We start from the raw sequence: 24,611 nt of genomic DNA on the forward strand, positions 1-24,611 counted from the left end.
GCCTAGAAAGATGAGTTAATTCTTGAAGGAAATCACATTGAACTTGTATCAAATTTAGCTGCTTTGATTCAGCAAGCCACAGCAGTGAAAAACAAGGATATCAGAAAAATTTTGGATGGCATCTATGTTTCTGAAAAAGGAACAGTGCAGCAGGCTGACCAGGTCTAAGCCATCCAGCTGCAGGAGCAGCAGGTGCTGCACGGGCCCTCAGACTTGTCTGTGGTGTTTTACACATGCAGTAAATGCTGTGTATTGAAAAAAAGGGATGAAACCCATGCTACAACCTGGATGAATTATGAAGATATTATGTTAAGTGAAATAAGCCAGTCCCAAAAGATCACATATTATAGCATGCATATATATATGTATATATATGAAATGTCCAGAAAAAGTGAATCTGTAGAGACAAAGTAGATTATCTGTTGTTTAGGGCTGATGAGGGGATGGAAAAGAGTGACAAGTAGAGGGTATGGTGTTTCTCTTTGAGGTGACGCTCAAAAAGAAAAGTCATTTAATCAATGACTAAAATCATTGAATTTTGTACTTTAAATGGGAGAATTGGATAACATGTGAGTCATGTTCTCAATGAAGCTGTTTTTAGAAAAGAATAGACATGTAAGGTTGCTTGAGAAGTTGGCTGGCTCGCCTTGTGAAGCTAGGCCAAGTGTGTCTCTGTGTGTTCCTCGTGCGCAGTGTGACCGTAAGGACTGTGTAAAATCCAGGACGGCAACAAGAAAGTGGTGGGATCGTACTGCCTGGTTCTTCAATGTTAACTGAAAGCTGTTATTCCGTTCAGTTAGCTGCAGCCAACATCTTCATGTCACTGGTCATTTTACTTGGGCTATTTATAGCCTTTAGAATGACGCTCTTGAATACACGTGGTTTAGAAGGAAAAAGCTGTTTTCAAAGTAATAAGCTCTATGACCCATTGGGTTAGTAACAGTATGGCAACACTGAAAATATACTTTAAAAATCGCATTGACATGGCGATGGAAGGAGGCAGTGCCATCAGATGGTGATGTCCTTGCAACCGGGCTAGTGCTTGCCACATGCACCTTGGTTTTCCTGCCTGAATATTCCATGAATACTTCCCAGGGAATGGCTGTATATTTTAACACTGTTCTTGTTTTTATAGTGTGACGTTAGAAACATGGTCATTGACTTTACAATTCAGCCCTTGTCATTCAGCACCCATGGTGCACTCAGTGCTGTACACAACACATCACATACAGGTACTTACTCTGCAGGGCTTTGGGGCCAGGAATCAGAGACGGCGGTTTCTTCGGCATCACTGGTTAGCTTTGTTCAGACTCATCCGTAGAATAGGGAGACAGTACCAGAAGTTTCCCAACAGTCTTACTAGCTCCAGCCCTCTGTGATGCTGAGATTCTATGGAGGATGAATTATCTCTATGTGGTTTTGACAGAAGAAGGTTGGTTAAAAAAACAAAAACAAAAAAACCCCAGAGTACTGTATGCACATCACAAGGCATTGTGTCAGATAATTAGACTATAGTGACATTTCTGGAGGGGCAGCTGGCTTATGTGGATTGAGCCCTGTGGTGTTTCATGGGATGTGAAGTATGACTTGTTTGTCCCTGTCTTTTTACTATGGATTCACTATGGATGCCCGTGTTCCCTGCACCCCTTTGCCAGGCTGTAGTCCCGAGAGCAGCATTGCTCAGACTGGTCCTGCAGGGTATTAAAGTCTTTATGGTAGGACTTCTCAGGGCCTATAACATGCAAAACTAAGACAGCTGATACAATTTGCCAAAGGGATTTGACTGTGAAATCCTTTGTTTTGCAAAGTATGTATTAATGCTTCACTAAGCAAGTATTAACACTTTACTGAGCTAGGAATTCAGTTTAGAGGCCTTGGACACAGATGAACGGGTGTCCAAATCCATGACTCTAGGAAACGTTCTGTCATTGCTCTGTGTTTCTTCATCGTTGGGTGACTGGTGCCTGGAGCATAGTCACTACTCAAGAGATGTTTGTGGAATTAATGACTGATTGAACAAATGAATGTGTGCATGGTGAACTATATCCAGCTATCCTTTCTTCTAATCAATATTTATGCATTAAGCTTGCATAATATAAATGAGCTCTGCTTATTAATGATTTCCTCAAGTGTTCCAGGTTTGTGGTCTACAGGGTTCTGTCACCCCAGCTAGTTTAGGACCCTCTGCAGTGGTACAGTGCACTTTACTAGTGTCGTTGGCCTGCCCTTGCCCCAAGTCCGTCTCGGCTCCTCACTAGCCCTGCAGTCCGACCTCGCAAGTGGATCTCCTCCTTCTCTTTGAGCTCTTTCTCCCACACAAACCAAACACTAAGAGTTTTCCTAATAAAAATCTAATTAGACCTGTGATGACCATCATTATAAATGGTTCACTTCGAAGCCAGCACCTTCTTTGGACTCTTGAACCTCAGGCTTGCCCTCCTGTTGGAGAAGGAGGTGTGAAGTATTCTATATTCATCTTGATTTGCTACGTCTCCGAAGCCTTGGGTTAGGTGCAGTAGGGCAGACACTGAGGTCCGAAAGCTTCCTGACTGGCACACGCCCCTTCTATAGTCTTCATATTCCGTCCCTTTGCCACCAGCACAGTTACTGTCCTGTCTTCTGAGAACTGAGAAGGTGTGTTCACCCATATCCACCTCTCCTTCAGCCGACAGAAATGGGATTGTCTATACCTTAACTCAGTTGCTAAATCAAAATAGAAGTCCAGCCACCTTTTTTCTTAAAGTGAGAACAATTAATTTTTTAAGGTGCCATGTTTTTTCTTTAAATAATCTTACTTAGAAGTACGGAGTTATTTTACTGGTGCTTACTACTCTTCAGGAACTCATGAATTGTTAGAGAATTACCCTGTTCCCTTTGTAGACACTCTCCAGACCATTTTCTGTACAATAGCCACGCACATTAGGAACTGCTGTTCCTACCAGGAAGGAATGTATGACCCGCACAGCAGAGTGAGAGCTATTGGCAGGAAACACTTGCCGAAGGGAATGCCAGCTGGACTTGAGTGTCGTCTCTGTTTTATGTGCCCACTGTTTGAGTCCTGTCGGCTGAAGACATTCACAAGTTAAATTGTGTGACTTATCCAGTTTTGTTTTGTTTTTTAATACTAACTCATTTTCAACTTAAGACTAAGTTCTGTGTATTTTCACTAAGAATGCCATGCAAATAAGTTATTGTTTTGGCATTCTGCTGAAGATGTTTTATTCTTCCTTAGGATATGTTGCCTCTGAGGATAGAATTCATAGCCTTATTATTGAGGATATATGTAATTTAATATTTGCAAGAAGCTGCAAATATATTACAGAGAGTTCTATTTACCCTTCTCCCAGCTTTCCCCAATGATAACATATTTCAAAACCTTAGTATATTGTCAAACCAGGACATTGATCTTAGCATAATACTGTTAATTCAAATATGGACCTTATTTAAATTTCATCAGATTTTTTTACATTCACTCTTTCAGAGGGTGGGTGTAGTTCTAAGAAATTGTATCACATGCAGATTTGTACCATCTTGGCCCACAGTCATGGCCAGAATCGCTGCCCACCACCACAGGGAAATGCCCTCTAGCCCTAACCCCTGGCAACCCCTGATCTGTTCTCCATGTCTACAGTTTTCCCATTTTGAGAATGTTACAGAAGCAGACTCATAGTCTTTTATGATTGGCTTCTTTTCCCCATTCAGCCAAATTCCCTTGACATCCATCAGTGATTGTGTGTCTTAACCATTTGCTTGTATTTATTGCTGAGTAGTATGAGTAGTCTCTACTGAGTTTGGGTTTTTGGTTTGCTTTTTTGTTAGGTTAAGAGCAAAGTAAAAAAGATTGAGCCTGGAGCTGAGTTGATTTAGGAACTGGGAGCAAATAAGGGGAGGCCAGGGAGAGGGAGGAAGAGAGGCAGCAGGACAGACTGGGTAGAAAGCAGATGCAGGATCCAGGTCCCAAGTGAGAGGAGAAGGGTGCGCTGCCCCGCCCCACCCCAGAAAGTGATGGCTGCAGCAAAGGTGTGTCAGGGTGGAACTAACATCCAGAAGTGGGTGTGGCCAGGAAGAAAGGTGTGTGTGTGTGTGTGTGTGTGTGTGTGTGTGTGTTGGGGGTGGGGTGGGGGTCATAAATACCTAACGTCTCTTCCATCCATCCCTGACTAACCCCAGGGCTCTAGCCCTCTGTTTCCCTCAGTCTCTCGGTATTGTTTCTGCCTCATGGTGTCAGGTGTTAATATCATGCCCGGAATAGAAATGAAGAAAAGGTGTAAGGGTTCGGTTTTAGGCATTTTTCAAAGTGAAGGAAATTCCTATCGGTTGACCCAGCACAGAATGACACAGCAGCATTCCCCATCCTTGCAGTGTGGAATCTGAGGTGATTTGGCTCACATTCCAAAGCCTTTTAAAGGCAGGGAAGATGGAAGAAGTAGAAACTGGACTTCTTCATTCCAAGTTTATATTTAGAATCAACAAACCCCTACTTGAGCAATTAAATACCTTTGCTTAGCCCAGATTCGACTGTAAATGATAGAAGGGCTAGGACTTACCACAAATTCAAATAAAAGACACCTTTGTAGAAATCATCATTTGATATAATGCTAAACAAATCCTGCAAATAGCCGAGGTGGGGTCAAGCCAATAGACAGCTGCCTCAGCCAATGTTTCATTGCATTGTTTTCCCCACACCTTCCAGTCTGGGGCTGTAGCAGTGTGTGGGCCCTCGCGTATGCTCCTTCCACAAAATGACAGGAATTATCTGGATGATGTGGACTGACAACGGAGCTCTTGTTTAGGCATCTACAGACTTCAGTCTCTGTGATATCACAGGCCCAAGCTTTCTGCAGCAGAGCTCATTTCCCGTTTCAGTAGAATCTAGTGCTCTAGGTCACACACACAGAAAAGTTTTCCATATGTGAAATGAGTAATTTGACTCTGTGCCTCATGTCCCATCTAGCTCTATATCTTCTTAGGCTTTGTGTCTCGGTGGCCTCGAATGTGACTACTTAGTGTGAGGGGAAAAGGCTCAAGTGGCCATGACTGTCAGAGTTGAGTGTGTGTGTTCCCATTGTTTCTGTGAGCTAGAGGAAGATATCATTAGTTTGTCTTTACAAACAGGGAGACCCAAGATAATAATAGTGGCAAATACTTATATAGGTTTTACTATCTGCCAGAAACAGTCTGAGCACTTTATGAGATTGAACTTGTTTTATCTCCATAATAGCCCTGTGAGGAAGGTATTATTATTATCCCTGTCTTACAAATGATGAAACTGATTCTCAGATAGGTTAATGAGTTTGTACAAGGTCACATGGCTAACAAGTGTCAGAGTCTGGATAGAAGCCGCCCAGTCCTGCTCCATGGAGCGGTGAGTGGCGAAGGCTTCAGATCGAGGAGTTGGAATCAGAATCTCTATCAACTGAGTTATTTCTAGGCTCTTTTTAAAAAATCCCAATCTAAAGGATGCATTTTATACCACTTTTTGGTCCTCAAATGTTATAGAAAAGACAGCTCAGTGTGTGGGAAAGAGAAAACTGCTTCTACTTCGGAGGCAGAATTCATGGTATCCAGACCCACTATAGGGGTATGCCTGTTAGAGCCTCTCATTGCTTTCTCTTTGCAGTGGAAGGCAATCGTTTGTAAGTGCTGGCTAGGGCATAGTGGTGAAAGGGTCCCTGAGTTTTCTGCATGGGTTTGTAAGTATCCAAACACCCTCTGGGCTCTAGATCCTGTGCATAAATTGTGGGCCTCTTCTAGGTAAGATAAAAATCTGTGGGCCCAGAGTCACCCACTCCCAGCCCTGATTGGCCTTTACTGGAGGATCCCTGACAGCACATCCCCCGCTGGCACTGCCTAACCTCCAGGGCTCTGCATCCTGTGGCACTGTCTGCTGCTCCTGCTTCAGCGGACTCACTCCCTTGCCTGCCAAACAACAGTGGCCGCCAGACCCCTCCTGCCCACCTGAACTGCCCACCCTGAACCCCTCCTTTCCTTGGATCTGGGTCAGACAATAATGAGTAAAACTCCTTTACCACCTTTAATTGCAGTGGCAAAAAACAAAAGTGGTCAAGCAAAAACAGAAAGTATAAGAAGATTCTATAAAATTTTAGAAATGTTCATGTGTGGCAGATTCATAACAAGTCATTAAGTTAAAAAGTATTCACTAACTTCCTAATCTCCTTTCGGAGATGGTGCCAGGAAGGGTAATGCTGCTCTCTGTCCCAGTGCCCGTCAACAGGTCTGTCCTAGGGGGCGGCAGCTCTATTGGCCTGCATTCCTCACAGCAGCCCGCTGTCTTGCACAACTCTGCTTGCACGATGCTTTTGGGTGAATGTATCTTCCCTTTCTTGTCAGAACTCATCTCTCACCTCAGCTACATTCTAATAAGTGTGCATTGTAAAGTTCAGAGAATAAAGGTTCTCACTAGATTTTCTCATAAGTTATAAAACAAGCTCTCTTCCCTGAAAACATGCAGGCTGCGGGAGCTGTAGTCACTCCTCAGTGATGTTCTGGGGATGCTCCAGTAACAAATTTAACCCTGAAGAGAACCCCCTGCCCTGTTCCTTTGATGCTAAGACTGCCCTATAGACACCAGTGCTCAATTAATTCTTCTAGTGTGACATTAATCTCGAGGAACTAATTTGGTGCCAATGTAGCTGTGTAAATACTCGAGCAACCTCCCTCTATTCTTCACCATGAGTTAATGAACTGTTATTTAAAGTATTGCTGACTTAACTGGGTTCCCATGTCTGGCAGTTCTCCTAACTGGGCATGAAAAGAAAAACGTAACAAAACAAGGGCATTAAGTACAATTGTCCCATCAAACCCTTTGGGGGAGAATTCAGAATGTATGCTAAAAATGAATTAATACAGGGACATTGGATGGTTAGTACTTGGTGAGATTCAGCTAGTGATTCCATTTAGAATCAGGCCAGTCCCAGAATCATGGTGGCATTATGCTGAGTGTCCTTCCAGTTACTGGTGTGACAAGATTAGCTCAGATCTCTGTGACTAGTGCACTGCACTTAGCACCTAAACTTGACATAACAGTCAGAGAAACCTTCTTAATTGTTGCTGAAAACTGTGGCAGGGTGGTGAAAAACTAGGAATTAGGGGTATTACAAAGGCTTAAGTAGGCATATTTTATCTCAGGCTTGTCAGTTAGAATTTTCTTTCTGAAGCTGCGTGAATTACTGGATCAGAAAATATGGAACAAAATTGGTGAGTCCCTTAGTGACACCAGGGGAGTCCATCAAATGCATCAAACCATGACCTGATTAGCAAAGGTTTGGGTAAATCCTGTGTCGACTGCAGGTGGGTGATAATAATTAATGTTCTAAGCTGGTTCCTTTCCGTGGAACCAATTAACAAAGCTACCAGACACTGCCGATGCTGCTTGGAAACCAGTCCTAGCAACAACAGCACATGGAATTTGAGAGGTTCCAGAAAGGTGGCACTGGGCAAGTCAGCTTGCTAGGTAGTGAGATAATTTGGCTGGCTACAAAAACCATGCTGGTGGAAGAGTGGTGTTGATTTGGGGAGAAATAGTGTGGTTGGTAGGAAAGAAGTGGTTTCCCAGAAGGTCAGAGATGTCTTCTGGAGCGCTGGGTGGCAGCTGTGGGGAGTCAGGGTGCTTGAGAGAGGCTGGAGGGAGGGAGGGAAGGAAGGAGGAGGGAGAGAGGGAGGGAAAGGGGGAGAGAAGGGAATTAAAGGGATGTGAGGGCAGGAGATTATACACAAGAACACACTACATGGAAGAGAAATGATCCAAATAGAGATCGTTTTCCACCCCAACTACACTGACCTCATTTTAAGTCTAAAGTGTCCATTTTGTTCTTCCCAGATTCAGAGCTCTTCTTCCTTGCTGGGTGAAATGGGGGGAGTCTTTGGCTCCCCCCAGAGGCTAGAGCTTGCCAACAATAGTTAAGGTACCTAAAACAAACTGTCATTTGTTATCGCCCTATTATAAAGCAAAAGGAAATCTGCCCTTGACTAGATTTTACTCACATCGCTCAGGGATGCAGTATAATTAAATTAAAAAGATAAATTCCCCTTTAAAGTCGAAGAATAGAGAGAGAGAGTTTTAGTTAGAATGGACACATTAGAATTGTGAATGTTTACACATTAGTGACAATTACAGTTGTTAAAGTGCAGAAAGCAATTGAATCTAAGAAGGGATAAATAGTTCCAAGGTTTTCCTATAGTCCAGACAACTTTGTATGTGAGACTTGATTGGCTCATGGGACCCTCTTAACCCTAATCCTGAGTGTACTTAACTTTAGAAAAACTATCTATAATTGTATTTTAAATTGCTAAATAATTAAGACAAAAGATCTAGAAACCTATAATTTATTATTTTGAAAAGCCAAAATTAGAAGTTTTGAAGTGAAAACTAACCTTATAACCTGGAAGTTTAATGAGTCAGATTCCCTGGAGAAGCCAGCATGGGGCCACTGAGAGAGACAGGGTTAGAATCAGTAATAAAGGCAATGTCAGCCCTGTTGGCTTTGTCTCACCGCACCCCTGCACCTCTGTCAGCACCCCTCCACTGGGATGAGCAAGTCGCAGGTGGGTGGTGGGTGTTGGGCGGGTGATGGTGTGTTGTCACCCAAAGCCCTCTGATCCCCACATGTGACAATGTTCTGCTCACCTGCACGCCCAGCTGTCAGGCTCCAGTCCGACCCCAAGGAGCAGTTGGTTACTTGTGACAGCTCTGCCTGCATTAGCAGCCAACAGTGAGTCAGAGTGTAATGCACTTAGTCTAATCTGTGCTGTAAGATTTAAATGATCACTGATTTAACCCACTGTGGAGACCAAGATGGGGATAATGGGAGGACCCGGAGGATCTCAGCTGGGGGGAGGGCAGCGGTGCAGAGGAAACCATGATCGTGAGTCTGCTAGCCAGTTATCGAGAAGAGCTGTGGTTCTGTTTCTTCTTTTCTTCTGCCTCCAAGCTTTGTCCTTCAGCCACATGGCAGTTGGCATGCTCTAGGGCACTCGGAATTTATGTCCTTATGCTCTCCCCTCTGGGAGCTAATCAATACATTTTGCTGGGGAGAAAGTGCCCTCTCCATATTTCTTCTCCTTGAAGTCACAACCAAGCCTCCCAACATAAAACTGATCACCCAGTGCCATCTCTGCTCATGAAACAACCCCTGCTTCAGTCCTGGTGCCATTTGCTTAATTCCCCCCTTTTCCCTCTGCTGAAAACCCACCCACTAAAGCAAAACAATGCATAACCCAGGAAACCTTTCCTTTGATTTCTCTGGAAAAAGACTTGACAAAAGCCAGAGGGACAGCTTTCTAGCTTCATTTCTGGTCCCCTACTCACTGATTAGTTTATGACTGGGAGTGGAGGGTGACTTAGTGGATTTGCTTATTATGTCCTTCTTCTGAAATGATATCCAGTCCTAAGAGAAATATTAACAATGAAACCATGTTGATCTTCCTTAAAACTGAAAGTGAGGAAATATATATGATTCTTAATACTGTATTCCTTATAGTCTGGGTATCCCAGTGAATGAAGTATTTTTAAAAGTGTTTTAAAGAATATGCTTTTCCAGATATGTGTTATTGTGTAACAAACTACTTAAGAATTTAGTGGCTTTAAACAATACCCATTTTATAATATCTCATGTTTTGTGGGTTAGAAATTTGGACAGGCTTGGCTGGGTGATCCTTTCTGGTGCCAGTGGAGGTCCCTCAGTGGTGTCTGGCTGGTAGATGGACCATGCCGGAGGGCTGGAGATGACTGTCGCTTTGGCGGGATTGCTGAAAGGCTGGGCTCAGCTGGGAATGTCGAGGATCGAGCCTACCTGTGACCCCCTCCAGCATGTCAGTCTCAGGGTAGTCACACTTCTCAGTTGGTGGCTCAAGGATCCAAGAGCAAGTGTTCTAGGGAGCAAGACGAAGCTGCATGGCCTTTTCGGACCAGTCTCGGAAGTCACGTAGCATCACTCCTGTCGTACTCAGTTGGTCAAGCAGTTACCAGAAACAAGGAAAGGAAACACAGACTCCACCTCTTGATGGGAGGAGTGTCATGTTGTGTAATCATCACTCATGCACTAAGGAGACATCTCTAATCTCTAACTCATTTTATGAGCCACGGTGTAGGAAATTTCTTTCCTTGGCCCTTGTTCAGAATGCAGTATTTCCAAAATATTGTTTCCACCATTTGATGTTTTATACTAGTGGCTCCCAGTCTTCTAGATTTTAAAGTCCATTTTCCTTTAATGAGAAGGATTGACATAGGGAAGCCCACTTTTTATTTTACTAAGGAACTTTATTTAAAAATAACAATGGCCCTGACTGGTGTGGCTTAGTGTCAGCATGTAAACCGAAAGGTCACTGGTTTGATTCCTGGTCAGGGCACATGACTAGGTTGCGGGCCAGGTCTCCAGTTGGCTGCATGTAAGAGGCAACTGGTTGATATATCTCTCACACACTGATCTTTCTCTCCCCTTCTTTCTCCCTCCCTTCCCCTCTCTCTAAAAATAAATGAATACAATTTAAAAAAAATAAAAATAGCAATGATTCCTACCACACACACTACTCTTTATATCACTATCATTTCATAGAACAAAAGGCATGTTCACATCAAGAAATAGGAAGGATATATCCTTAGAATAAAGGACCTTCCTTCAAATTGAATAAGTTTATTTTTATAAAAAAGAATTATTATTTTTCTTGTTTTCTTCATTTCACTATAGGCTGGTGGAAATTTTGTTATGAGGTCTATTCTACAGATGTGTCTTCTAGACAAAGGTCTCAAGTATGCCATCAGACTTTCTAGGGACACTCAAGATTTTATAGTCAGAATTTCAGATTTACATTAGTTATGTCAATTGCATAGCTGTGAGAAGGACTAGGGTTTGAGCTGAACCTACTATGTTAAATTTAAATTAATTAGCTAGGTTTTACCAATTATTTAAAATTATTATTTTTGCTCTATTATATGGAATAATGTAGTCTTATGGAGATTCAGAATAAGATGTCATAACACATAGTGCCTACCAGGGGTCAAATTGCAAATTGGTTATAGAGTTAAGACTGACAAATAATATAAGTCAGATTGTCGGTGAGAATATGTAGAAGTTACCCATGAAAACTAGAGTAGTCTAGTCTTTGTTGGCACAAAGAATGTGAAGGTGAAATCCAAGGTTGAGGTTTTGGAGGAAAGGCTAGAGAAAGGTGCTTCAGGGAAGGTTAATTGGATAAAGATTCAAAAATAAGAATGACTATAGTATGTTTAAGGAATATCAAGAGACTTTTGGGTGGGTTTTGGAGGAGAAAACAAAATGAATTCAACATTCTTTATTGTTTCGTTTTTGAGTCAGAATATAATAATTGATTAAAATTTCCTTATTTTTTCTTAATTCTCAAAGTGATTGGTTTTCCTTTTTAACCTGAGAAGCAGATTAACTGCTTCTGCTGGACACAAATCGTGTATAATCACAATAAAAATAATCAGCCACTAAAGAACAGCTTCAGTATCGAGGGCCAACACTGCAACACTGGGTGACCTCTTAAATACCTAGGTCTACCCTGACAGTTTAGGACTGAGGAGCCTTTGTGTGATGTTTCATCCCTAATGACAAAATAAATCTCAAGTGTCAAGAAGTGCTGCTCTGAATTCACCTCGGCTTGGCCGGCCGTAATGGATTAGCAGCAACATACATTATTAGTTCAAGGCCGATCTCCATATGCACTTACTCATGGCTCTGGGCTGGCAGCTTAGGAATCCGCCTATTTAGGGAGACAAAAGGTCGCAGTGGAGCATTGGAAATGGACTGGTGGATTTTCCTGGTAAACATAGGCCAGAACCTGTTATAATTTAATATGGTTTTTATTGTGGTATTTACCACCTAGACTTAAAAAACAAAACAAAACAAAACACAAAACAGCGACAACAAAGAAAACTTACACATAATTCTCTAAGACAGGGGCCTTAGGGGACTTGTGTAATCATCTTCCAGTGAATGTCAATCAAGCACGGTGTGACCTCTGAGTCCCAGGGCAGACCTGCCCCGCCCCCCCAGCCCCCCTCCCCACAAGGCCCAGCCACACCCCAGTGTCTAGGTGTGGCCTGAGGTAAGCTATAGGAATCCTTCCGCTCCAGACTGGCCTGTTGCCTAACATATCAAAAGATATAATATGAACATTGTCCAGAGATTATTTTCTTATTCTATTTCTCTCAAATACCAGTCCCTTTTAGATTTTTATGCTTTATTTGTTCACTGTACTGATATTAAAAAAAAATCCTTTCCTCACTTGCAGGTGTGCTTAAACTTACGGCGATTAATACATTTCTCATAAGTCTGTTTTTCATTATTTTCTGGAACAAGACACATGATAGCCCTGGTCTTCTGAACAGCTCCCTCTTTCGGTGGCAGACGCTCCTGCTGTGCTCTGTTGTGTCTGTGGCTGTAGGTTCAGGGCAGTCATATCCGTGTTGGTAGGCTTGATGTTTTTCTGCTGTTTCCTTTGCTTTATAGTTTGTTCTAGTGTTTCTTCCTGCCCCACAGCATCGTGCCCCTTTGCGTCTGTGAATTGCAGTTGTATGTAGCTACGTGCCCTGCCTCCGTTTCCCCACAGCCCCTCTGCTCCAGTCTGCTGTTCTCTGCTTGTGGGCTGAGCTTGCTCCTTCAGCGACCACTGCTGACCTCTTCCAAGGCAAGCCCAAAGGTCTTTTCTGAGTTCCGATGCTCTGGGCCTTGTTCTCCATTCCTTCAGAAGCAGTCTGTGCTCTGTCTGGACTTTTCCTTCTGTCCTCCCCACACTTTCATGTGGCTGACTTCTTTTCCCTCTTTAAAGGTGGCTTCCTCAAGGGCTTATACTCTGGGTCTCTATTCTCTTTTCCATTCATAATTGCAGAGAAATCCCATATTTCACAGGGCTCTAAACTGCCCTGCTTTGCAGTCCCCGCCCTCCAAGCACATTCCTTCTCTTTGGCACCCCAGCCTCAGTGTTCACTTAATACTGCCTCTCAGATACTCCCACACCTGGCCTCAGCACAGCTACCAAACCTTTCCTAGAGCAGAAGTCTGCAGACTCCAGCCTCTGGGCCAAATCCGGCCCTCTGCCTGTTTTGTAAATAGTTTTATTGGAGCACATCCATGCTCTTAGCTTTCATGTGGTCTGCAGCTGCTGTCTTGCAAGGGAACCGGGGGAGGGGTGGAAGGGGTGGGGGCTGCTAGTGACAACAGAGCAAGATAGCCTGAAAAGTCTAAAATATTGACAATCAGGTCCTTTATGGAAAAGGTTCATCCATCCTGATCTAAAGTGCCCAGGTCTTTTCACACAAGGGTTCTGATTACATCAGTCCCCAACCCAGGAATCCATCAGTGGCTCCCCATTGTCTTATTAAGTAGTGAATTTCAGTTTTTTAGCTTGTTATTTAAGGATTTTCTCTTACTTATCCAGCTTAATTATACTTCTCCACACACCTAACCCAGGCTCCTACTCTGCTAACCTCCCCAGCCTTCCATCCCTTCCCGGTCCCCAGACTGCTGTGTGTGCCTGAGAGGGAGCTAACAGCACTCCTCTGCCATCCCCTTCTTCATATCCTCCTTGTTTTATTTTGAGGCTCAACTCAAGCCCTGCTTCCCTCATGAAGCATTTCCTGATGATCATTATATTGATCATTGCCTTATTGATGTGCCTGTGTCACCTGTACTGCCCTATTCTGTAGTATAATGAGGGTTACTGATGTGAACATCCTCCTCCCTTGTTTAAGCCATGGGCCCTGTAGGACCTGCCCTCCCCTTATGTTCTCTGTTTCATTACAGCCTGTCCTAAGCCAACATGCTCAGTGTCAACTTCCTCACTTTCTTGCCTCGTCTCTCAGTTTCTAAGAACTGTGGACTCTGACTATAAAAACACACCTCTAGCCTTGTCCCTCTCCCAAGCTCACTGCCAGTGCCTTAGATCAGGCTGTCAGAAGTCCTTCCCCGGGCTACTGAAGTTATCTTCTAGTGCCATTCCTTCAACTGGTCTTTCCCCGGCCAGGACTAGCTAGGGTGAGGAGAGGGAGGGACCTGAAGTGTAAAATTTAAGGAAGCAAAAGCAACTCACTCACAGAGTCTTGCAAGGGCAGAGTTGGCACCTGAAAGCAAGTGCTTCCTTAAATTTTGTTTTCCTGGCATCACAGGCCTTGGTTAGCCTTGGTCCAAGCCCTGCCTCCCTCCCCTCTGTCTGCCGCCTGCTGTTTGTCCTCCCTGTGGTTGCTGAGTTGATCTTTTCAGGTATGAATGCTGTCCAGTGTGATCATTGGTTTTCCAGAGGATCAAGGCCAACTCCTTGGGTCAACTTCTGCTTTTCTTCCAGCCTCATCTCTGGTCACTCTCACTGCCCCACTGAAGACTACATTTTACCCAACTTCAACGACCTGGAGTCCCTCTGGTGTGCTGTGCACCTGACATTCCTCCAAGCCTTTAAACTTGATCTTCTTCCCTCCCTTGGAACTTTCCCCTTTTTCAAGGAGAATTCTTATTCATTATTCAAAACTCAGCATGACCCCCTGTTACCTTCTATGGGAGGCTTTTCAGAATTCTTTAGAACTAATTAAGTCACTCCTTCCTTTTCCCCCTTTAAGCATAACATACTACCCTTAATTATAGCATGTGTTTCATTTAGTGATAATGTTTTGTTTTGTTTTTTTGCATATTTTTGATCTCCCAGGAAACCAAAGGCTTAAAGTCCCAGATTTATATTAAAATCATTTGAAAAAATTTTAAAAGTACTGTCCCTAACTCCTACCCCAGAACCAAAAGATGAGGGTGTGGCCTGGGCATCTTTGTTCTTTTCCTTAAAGCTTTCTGGTGATTCCAAAGTGAAGCCCTCGACCAAAACCAGCACTAGGCTGCGAGCTGCTTCAGAGTGTGGGTCAGGTCTCTGTCAGGTTCTTCTCTGTCATGTTCCTGGACCTCCCCTCGTTGCCCTGTGCTCTCTCTCCTCTTCCCCTTTCCTCATGCCTTACAAGATGCCTGGTTACAGCACGAAGTCCACTAGGAGCTGTGGAATTAATGACAACCTGATTATTCATTGGCCCAGTGGTTGGGATTACTGAAAAAGGGGTTCAGTCAGGTACCACCCCTTTTCCTCAGCACAGGCCTTGGAGTGGGGGAAGTTTGCAAACAGGGGGTCCCGCTGGTGTGGAACTGACATGTAATATCCATGGCGTACCACAGAATGACTTTCTGTAATGCTCTTGATTTTAAGACTTTTTTCTGCATTGCTTTGAATACCAAGTGAGCTGTAATTGCCCTTTTTTTTGGTTCTGCAGAGCCATACATACAAAAAGCATTTTAATGTCTATTCTCCTATCTAAGGGACATGCTGTATGCTAGCCATTTGGGGAAAGATTAAGGAATACATTAGACTTCCTTATTAGGACTTTCCTTCTGCACTTGACTCACTGGTTTCAGTGAAGGTGTCTTTAGGTGCCTAGGTGGACTTAGGTAACAAGCAGTAATATTGCTTGTTATGGCATTTTTTTGCCTATATAAATGTTATCACCTGCCTACATAAACAGCTACGTCAGTCTCAGCCTAGATCGACGAACTTAAATGTCAGACTTTCCAGATGTAACAGTCAGGGATGTACTGTGGACTGCATCTGATATTTGCAGTTCTTTCCAGCAAAGGTGAGCTGACTTTTGCTGCAAATGTTCTCCACTGAAAATTTAGAAAGAGCTTTTTTTCCATTTGTACATATGCTTTTGATATTATTGCTTCCTTTATTTTTTATTTTTGTGAAGGTTCACAGATGCATTTGAACACATAATGGCCCCTTGCCTGTGGCTACTAAAAATAATAATTGGAAAAAGCGAGGGCTTGGTTTTAGGAGAAGCCTATTAATTACTTATTTAAATAATTTCAAGTTAAAAGAAAATCAAGTCTTTGAGATTTAAGATTAGATCACTGTTCCAGCGCTGTTTCGGGTGCTGTCTTTGCAGTAGAACTGAGGGAGGCCAAACGCTGCACTTTCTCTACCGTTCCAGAGCTCACCCCTTCCTTCCCGTTTCTCTCTTTACCAGCATTTGTTTTCTCCTTTTCTCTCTTTCCTTCACATCAATAGTTACATTAGTATTTTTTAAAAATTATTGACTAGCTATGTTTGACAGTGCTAAATGCTTTATCTCATCTAATCCTTCAAAAACCCGGTGAGGTAGGTGCTATTATTAACCCCATTATACAGAGAAGCAAATTGAGGCACAAAGAAATCAAGTAATTTAACGAGCATCAAACAGCTAGTAAATGGTAACTAGAGTAAGGATTCAGACCTAGGCCATGTGTTTCCAGAGCCTGGGCACTAAACTATTTGCTGCCTGACCCCAAAGTTCAGAGTGGTCAATGATAGTGGAATGAAGATGAAAGATATTGCATTTGGTTGAAAAACAAAAGCAACAACAACATGGCTTCCTTCTTCCCCTACTTGTACCCCTATGGCTTTAGTAATGGGTCCCCTGATCAGCACATTCAGTGAAAGAATCCAAAAGAAAATAAAAATTCAAGCACAGAATTTGAAGCTCATAATGATGAGACATAGCAAGTTGTAGGTAAAGAGAGAGACACTGCATCTTTCTTTGTACTGGGTGGGTGCAGGGATAGCTGGAGAGGGTCAGTGGTCCCTGGAATCAGCCTTTTACAGACTGCAGTGGGGTCTTGCCAAGGGTTGGCTGTGCTCATAGCAAACCATTCTGGGGTCCAAGAGCAGTGACCACAGGGCAGCAGCCGTGAATGCTTCTATATCAGCGGGTGGGGAGGATCCACAAGAGAGCAGCAAGGGAGAAAGGTTGCCTACCTCACTGTACACCTTGTCCCACCAGACAGAAGAGAAAGCCTGGGCCGCCTTGGCAGGGCTGACCAACACCATTATCTAGAAACCCCATCTAGTTAAATCTGGACTGGTGATTGGTCAGTTAATGGAAAAAATAGTAAAAGAAAGAAAATGTGCAAAATACGTACATGTACTTACACATGCAAGCATACATTCACTTGACTGTCTGGATGCAGGAGCAAAGGCTTTCCTTAGAGGAGGGATCGTCTTTCTTGCATCACCAGCCACTACGTGACTTTGACATTCAGTTTTAATCTCTCTGAAGTGGACTGAGGGCTTAGTCTGAGCCCAGAATCTCTCATCTATGATTTTTTTCAGCCTTTTGGGGTTCTGTTGGTCACATTTATTTAATAGCAGCCATTTTCTTTTGCTACTAGTTTTCCCCAAATCTTTCTTAAATTAGTTTTTATAGAAGTGGCTCCAATTCCTTACACACTCCCATTCATTTTTCATATGATTGATGTTTAATTAAATAAATACTGAATGATAAGTGGAACTGAGTCAAACAGGTTGGGTATAACTATAGTAAGCCTAAAGTGCTGCTGGTGGAAGCAGATAGGTGAGTTCAAGGAAGAAGTTCAAAGATAGTTCTCAGTGTGTTTGTGGGTGGCTTGGTTAATTCATTCAGTTGTTTAAATAAAAATTGGCTAGGTGGGAGAAAGCCCTACCTTTGGGAAGATAAATGCACCTGCCTCAAGTGATAGGAATAATATCTAAAAACTAGTGAACACAATCTAGGCAATAAAGCCTAAATATGACAGACCATATTCTATTTATTGGTTCCAACAACCATTTCCGGAGCTGTTGTCATTTATGCTTAAATATTTATTTTTTAACTTTGACTTAAAATTATGTTCTAACCTAAGAAAAATCCCCTTTGTAAGGCAGGTGAGGTCATCATCTCATGGAGATTATTTATCACTGGACTCAGAATACTGTCACAGAATGTTTTTCATGGAAAATCAATTTATAAATAAATGAAGGTATAAATTATAGAGTAATACATTAGCAATGGGTAACTTAAGTACTTCAGACAAGTTTAAAAAACTTACTGGCTAAGAATTGCTATGAGAAAAACACTTTAGATCATTTCTTAAAATTGTTCTATTTAGTTTGAAGGTGGTTTAAAACGATGCTGGGGAAAAAAAATGTGGCCCCTGAGGGATTGTCAGGAAGGATCAAAAACAGCTTTAGCAAAGAGACAGATATGGAAATGTGGTATTTGTCAGGGGAAATGAGGCTATGATTAAGAAAAATGGAATAGGTCCCCATGTTAGAAAATTCCTTAATGGGAAATCATGCCTGAGGCCTCCTTTGTGTCTTGGAAGACTGACTGGCTGGGCTGGGCTGGCCGGGAATGGCCTGCAGCCCAGCTGAGGTGGGAGGAGGAAAATGAGCCTCAGGTCAGGTTTCTCAGGTCAGGTTCAGCCTCCTGAAAGCCCAGCTGAATTAAAGTCTTCTTTAGACTCCTAGAAGGACCTGGGAATCTCTGCCTGGCCTCTCTCCCCATGGGAGTTCTGCCTCTAGTCTCGAGGAAGACAGGGCCTAGGAAGGGCCCGAAGTTTTTGCTTGTCCTCTAGAAATAAATCATCAGCCTATGTAGGGAGATCTTGTTGTTCCATGTCTTTGGATTTTCAATATTCCATAGCCTGCATCTTCTCCTCTCAAATATGTATTAGACAAATACATACTTTAATTAAAAAAGAAATGTATTGGGGAGGTTACATGTTTTACTGGAAAGCACAACAGCCTAAAAGTGCTTTTAGATTCTAAAGTGCACCAAGGTCATGTTGGGTCTTGTTCTAATGCAAAGCCTGAGTCTGTGGATCTAGAGTGGAGGCTTACACTCTGCATTGCTAGCAAGTTCCCCAGGGGGCCAGTGCTGTTGGTCCAGCCTTATACTCTGAGGAGCAAGGATTTAAAAGACCTCATTTCAAGTACTGACTTATCACAGCTACAGTTTCCTATTGGTCAAATAAGGCATTTTGAACTAAATTATCCTTTCATTCTAACCAGCCACAGCTGTACCAAGAGTAGAGAACTGAGATGGCTGGTCTGTGCCAAGGGCACGTCTCTACTCTGGGTTTTTAAGGACTCACCATTAGCATACTGTGAAAGCAAAGTAGGAACAGGAAAATAAATAAGCAGGAAATAGTTTCTCTTCTTACCGTCCCAGAATTTCCAATTTTATTCACGTTGTGCCTTTGCTAACACTGAAAAGTTTGGCGTAGAAAAATTAAAAATGAAAAAAAAAAGAGAAAAGCCTGCTTTTACTTAGATTACAGGATCAACAAATAAACCTTCTAATTGTGCTGTTTGCTCTAAATAAGCTACTAGGTAGGCTTAATTCTCTCCATTGCATGCCCAATGGAACAGCCTAATTACCAGTAATAATTCAACAAAGACACACAAGATTATTGCCTTAAGATCTGAAACGTATTTTTAACCAGAGTTTAGGTACAAAGATACAACTTAATACCACCTTTTTTTTTTCTTATTGAACCTGTCAGTAGTGGAGGAATTTAATACTGTCTTGAAATCTTTCTTATCCTTCAGAATCCTCTCAGATGTTCCCTCTTTGGTGAAACTTTCCCAGAGGCCACAGTCAGGTTTAGGAGCCTCTTCCTGCCCCTCTGGGCCCAGTTGCGCCTCCTTCAGGCCGCACGCCTCACCGTTGGGCTCATCCAGTTTTGTGCCTGTTGCCTCCCTCACTGAATTACAAGCCCTTGAAGCCATCTTGATGGAGTAGAAAGAGAGTTTAGGGACTTGGAGCCTAGGTACCTGAGTGGACACTTCAGCGCTGTTCTGTCCTGGTCATCTGTCCCCAGGTGGCCATGGGAAGTTCTAGCCTGGCTGCCCCTTTCTGTAGTGGACATGATCAGATGGGGCTGTCGGGAGGGTTGTGTGAACACTGGGTGTGAAACTGTCTCTCTCCTCTCCTGACTTAGAGTAGGCATTGCATGAACATTTCTGTATGTTTTAATTTCTCTACCAAGGTCAGGGATCACAACTTACAAATCCTTACATTCTAGCACTTCAGGAAAAGTCATGCAAAGCTGGTGTTTAACAAATTCTTTAAAATTGAATTCAATATCCTGTCTTTTAAGGAGATTGGGTGTATTTATTTTAGGCATAGTAATAAAACAAAATGGAGAAAGAACTAGTTTGCTTTTCCTCAAATAGCTGATACTGAATGCATTCCTGAAAGACGCAAAATGTATTTTGAAGTGGTTATTAAAATTCTGGCAGAGATTTATTTCTGGTTTGCTTAGTTTAGAAATCCTAAACATAAGTGGAGTAAAGGTAAACACTACACAGGAAAAAAACTGTATTTAACAGGCAATTCCTATAGGATATCCCTTTTTATATATTCATATGTATAAAATTCCAGGAAGAATTAGAAAAAAATGACAATAGTCATGCTTGGGAAGAGGGTCAAGGGTGGAGAAGAAGGAAAGATTTATTTTCATTTCATGCATTTCTGTGTGGTGTGACTTTTTGGTCACGCGGGCATGTTTATTTGTTTAAATATATACTAACAAGGATAGCTGGGAGGATTGAAGGATGGGCCATTTTTATTTTACTCTTTTATAGATTAGTCCCTAGTACATGTTATTTTTAAGTTTTATTTTCAAATGGCTTACTAGTACAAGGCGCTAGTAAGGAATGAGGGTGTTCCACCCCTTGCCAAGTCCCTAAGCTGTCTCCGTCATGGAAGTCCAGGGTGAGCTCAGCCTGCTCCACCATGGCTACCACTGAGCTGTCTGGAGCTCCTGGGGTGGGGCTGTGCCCTCACACTACTGCTGGGTGGGGGAGACCTAGCACCCAGTTTGAGCCCATCAAGTACCGGAATGACCACTTCATAAAGCCGTGCTCTGGCTTAACTAAAACGAGGCTGCTGGTGACTGCCCTGAAGAAGGGGAATATGGAGACCAGTGCAGCAGGGACATGCCCCTCCTGCACCAGAAAAGCAAGGGAGTTACCCTCCTTGGACCATAGTGTAGGAACCTGTTCTTTTTAGCAAGACATTGGATTTTCCTTTTTTTCTCTGGCACACTGAGTTGTTTTCAGCATTCACCCCTGTATTCCCCATTAGGGTTGGGAATGTGCCCCTTTGGAATGTATTATTGGAGGAGTAGTGTACCCCTTGTTCTATGGTAGGGTAGAATGAAGCATTATTTTCTTTTAGCTGCTGTCTATCATTTCCTATTACTCCTGACTTAACTAGCTTTATGAAAGTGGGAGTGGTGCCCAGGGAGAACACCCTGCAGAGACGTTTGAGGTACTGCTTTCCATTCTAGGTGGTACCACCCCCCACACAGGGGCCCAGACAAACTGGGATGTTTTCACGGGAGGGTAGCGAGGGTTGAGAGAGAATCGTAACCACACTATACAACAAACTGCTGACGGATGGAAGGTAGTCATCATTCACGCGGTCATGCGGGCATGTTTAATCATTAACTTCAATATCCTTGGTCAAATCATTAACTTCTCTGTGCCTCAGTTTTCTCACCAGTGAGCTGGACTTCCAGAGTATTAACGTCCAAGGGTTGTCACGAGCATTAAATGAGTTAATTCAACAAGCACTTAGAACTGGTAAGGGTTCAGCAGTGCTAGTGATCATATTTTGCTCCTGGGGCTGGAGCTCAAAGGAAGTCTCCCCAATGTTCAGTTTGCAGCAGCCATAGGCCACTCCTGGTCTGTGAGAGCTCACTTTCTGATTTGTAGACACAGACATTATTATAAACAACCTTAGTTACTGGTAATTCTTGTAAGAGACATGAAGGAAACTTGAGCCTCTTATGCTATAAATAAGAGATATGCTGATATGCATTTCCCTGGGTGAATCTGTCCGCTTTTGGAATTCTTTTGCCTTGTGCTGATACTTTTTTTACATTGTCTTCTGGACATGCATTGGGCCTCATGAGATGTGTAATCTCTTTATTGAGAAGGATGATCTGACTCTTCCAGTGAAAATGGTGGTGTAGACAGTCATGGCTCGCCTCTTCACACAACCACATCAAAATTAAAACTAAAATGTAGAACAGTCATCACTCAGAACCATCAGAAATTGAGTTGAATGGAAGCCTGACAACTATGGAATTAAAGAATCCACATCCATCCAGGCTGGAGAAGTGGAATGGGCTGGTCCCGCACCCATGTGTGGTGGATAAAATTCAGGAGGGATATCTCAGGAGCAAGGAGTTTCAATCCCACACCAGACCCCCAGCCCAGGCTTCCAGTGCCAGGGAGATAAGTCCCCACAACTTTTGGCTGCAAAAACCAGGGGGATTGAGTTGGTGGAAGAAACTTCTGAAGTCCAGAGCAGTTCCTTTTAAAGAACCCGTGCATGGACTCACCTACTCAGACTCACTCCCTCTGAGCTCCACCACCAGGGCAGCAGCTCGAAAGGCACCAGTGGCATACAGGGAGGAACTGAAATGCCTGGCATGAAGGCGAGTGGAGGCCATTGTCCCTTTTCTAAACCCTCCCCCCACAGAGCCATAGAGCTGGCAAGCTGGTACCATATCTGAGACTCCATCAACCTGGCTAATACTGTTTGACCCACCTTGGAGATCCCCAAAGATTCCACCCCACCCAAGCTGCTTTTCCATATGAATGGCTGATCTTGCCTCATGCTTCACAACTTCTTAAATTCTCTCAAACAAGTAGTAGCAGCTGGCTTCAGTGGGCCCCAGGACCAGTATTAGCAGCAGCTAGCCTAGATTCACAATTTGGCTTTACCTGGGAATCTCCAAGCCCAGTACAAGTAGCAGCCATCTCAGATTGCTTTATAGCTCAGGCAGGATGGCCACAGGCAAAACACATGTGGGAGCTGAACTTGGGCTGATTTTGGCCTGCATCACTCAGGAAACCCCAGGACCTGTGCACCCAGTGGACAGCTATAGACCATATAGAGTGCCACCACCCTGAACCTGCACAGCTGATCCTCCAGGGATGGCGGAGGTTGGTGGTAAGTGATCACAGCCAGTCCTTGCAGCTGATTGGCCTGGGTAAATCCCTCCCATTGATCTGCCAACAGCAACCAAGGCTCAACTACAAGAGGAGGGTGTACTCAGTCCACTTGAAGGGCATATCTTGAGTACCCAGCTTGGGTGATGGAAGAAGCTATGCTACTGGACCCTTTAAGACGCCTACTATTTAGGCCACACTACCAAGACACGGAGTCAAAGCAGCTCTACCTAATACATAGAAACAAACACAGGGAGGCTGCCAAAATGAGGAGACAAAGAAACATGGCCCAAATGAAAGAACAGATCAAAACTCCAGAAAAAGAGGTAAACGAAATAGAGATAAGCAATCTATCAGTTGCAGAGTTCAAAACACTGGTTATAAGGATGTTCAAGGAACTTAATGAGGACCTTAAAAATATAAAAAAGATCCAGTCAGAAACAAAGGATACCCTAATTGAAATGAACAATTTACAGAGAACAATAGAGTGGATGAAGCCAAGAATCAAATCAATGATTTGGAACATAAGGAAGCCAAAAATAACCAATCAGAAAAAGATAAAAAAGAATCCAAAAAATGAGGATAGTATAAGCAGCCTCTGGGACTACTTCCAGAGGTCCAACTTTCACATCTTAGGGATACCAAAAGGAGGAGAGAAAGAGCAAGAAATTGGCAATCTATTTGAAAAAATAATGAAAGAAAATTTCCGTAATTTGATGAAGGAAATACACATGCAAGTCCAGGAATCACAGAATTCCAATTATGATGGATGCAAAGAGGCCCACTCCAAGGTACATCATAATTAGAATGTGAAAGGTTAAAATTAAAGAGAAAATCTTAAAAGCAACAAGAGAAAAGAAGTTAGTTACCTACAGGGGAGTTCCCATAAGACTGTTGGCTGATTTCTCAAAAGAAACTTTGCAGGCTACAAGGGACTGGCAACAAATAATCGAAGTGATGAAAAGCAGGGACATATAGCCAAGATTCCTTTACACAGCAAAGCTATCACTTAGAATCAAAGGGCAGATAAAGAGCTTCCCAAAAAGAAAAAACTAAAGGAGTTCTTCATTACTAAACCATTATTATATGAAATGTTAAAGGGACTCATTTAAAAAAAAAGAAGATCAAAACTGTGAACAGTAATATGGCAAAAAAAAAATACATATCTATCAACAATTGAAACTAAAAAATAAGCTAAGCAAACAAGAAGAACAGAGACAGAATCATGGATATGGAGAGTGTTTTGATGGTTGCTAGATGGGAGAAAAGTATGGGGGAATGGATGAGGAGGTGAGGGGATTAAGAAGTACAAATAGGTAGTTACAGAATAGCCGTGGGGATGTAAACTACAATATAGGAAATGGAGCAGCCAAATAACTTATATGAATGGCCCATGGACATGAACAATGGTGGGGGGATTGTCTGAGGGAGTGGGAAGTGCTGGGTGGAAGGGGCAAAGGGGAAAAAATCAGGACAACTGTAATAGCACAACCAATAAAATATAATTTTTAAAAAAGGATGATCTGTCTATTGCCAGCCCTGTAGTACAGAGAAAAATATGTCATGTCCACCCAGGCACGGCTAACCAGCCACACCTTGGCAGTACCCCAGTCTAAATAAGAACAGCTTTTGTCTTTTTTTATTCTGCAGTTGCTCCAACACGGGCCATTCACTGTAGCTGTCTGTACTTGAGCATCTACAAAGCAGCATCTGCATGTCATTGATGTGAGGGTCACCAGACTTTGCCACCTGTTGTCTTTCTGGATCTCATATTGATCCATTAACTGTGTGTTAAGCAAACA

General features: G+C 42.9%; 1 protein-coding gene across 2 annotated transcripts in view; it reads left to right on the forward strand.

The window, feature by feature from the left end:
* The window catches only part of SV2C (synaptic vesicle glycoprotein 2C), a 186,124-nt gene that overhangs the window by 62,075 nt on the left and 99,438 nt on the right, over positions 1-24,611 (forward strand). The window contains exon 1 of one of the 2 annotated variants that reach the window (XM_036020439.1): positions 17,446-17,450. The exons of the other annotated variant lie outside the window; for it this stretch is intronic. The gene's annotated coding sequence lies outside the window, so the exon portion shown is untranslated. Of the gene's footprint in view, positions 1-17,445; positions 17,451-24,611 lie in introns of those variants that run through there. 2 annotated transcript variants of the gene reach the window in all.

The sequence above is a fragment of the Phyllostomus discolor genome, chromosome 3, assembly GCF_004126475.2.
Source record: "Phyllostomus discolor isolate MPI-MPIP mPhyDis1 chromosome 3, mPhyDis1.pri.v3, whole genome shotgun sequence".
NCBI lineage: Eukaryota > Metazoa > Chordata > Mammalia > Chiroptera > Phyllostomidae > Phyllostomus > Phyllostomus discolor.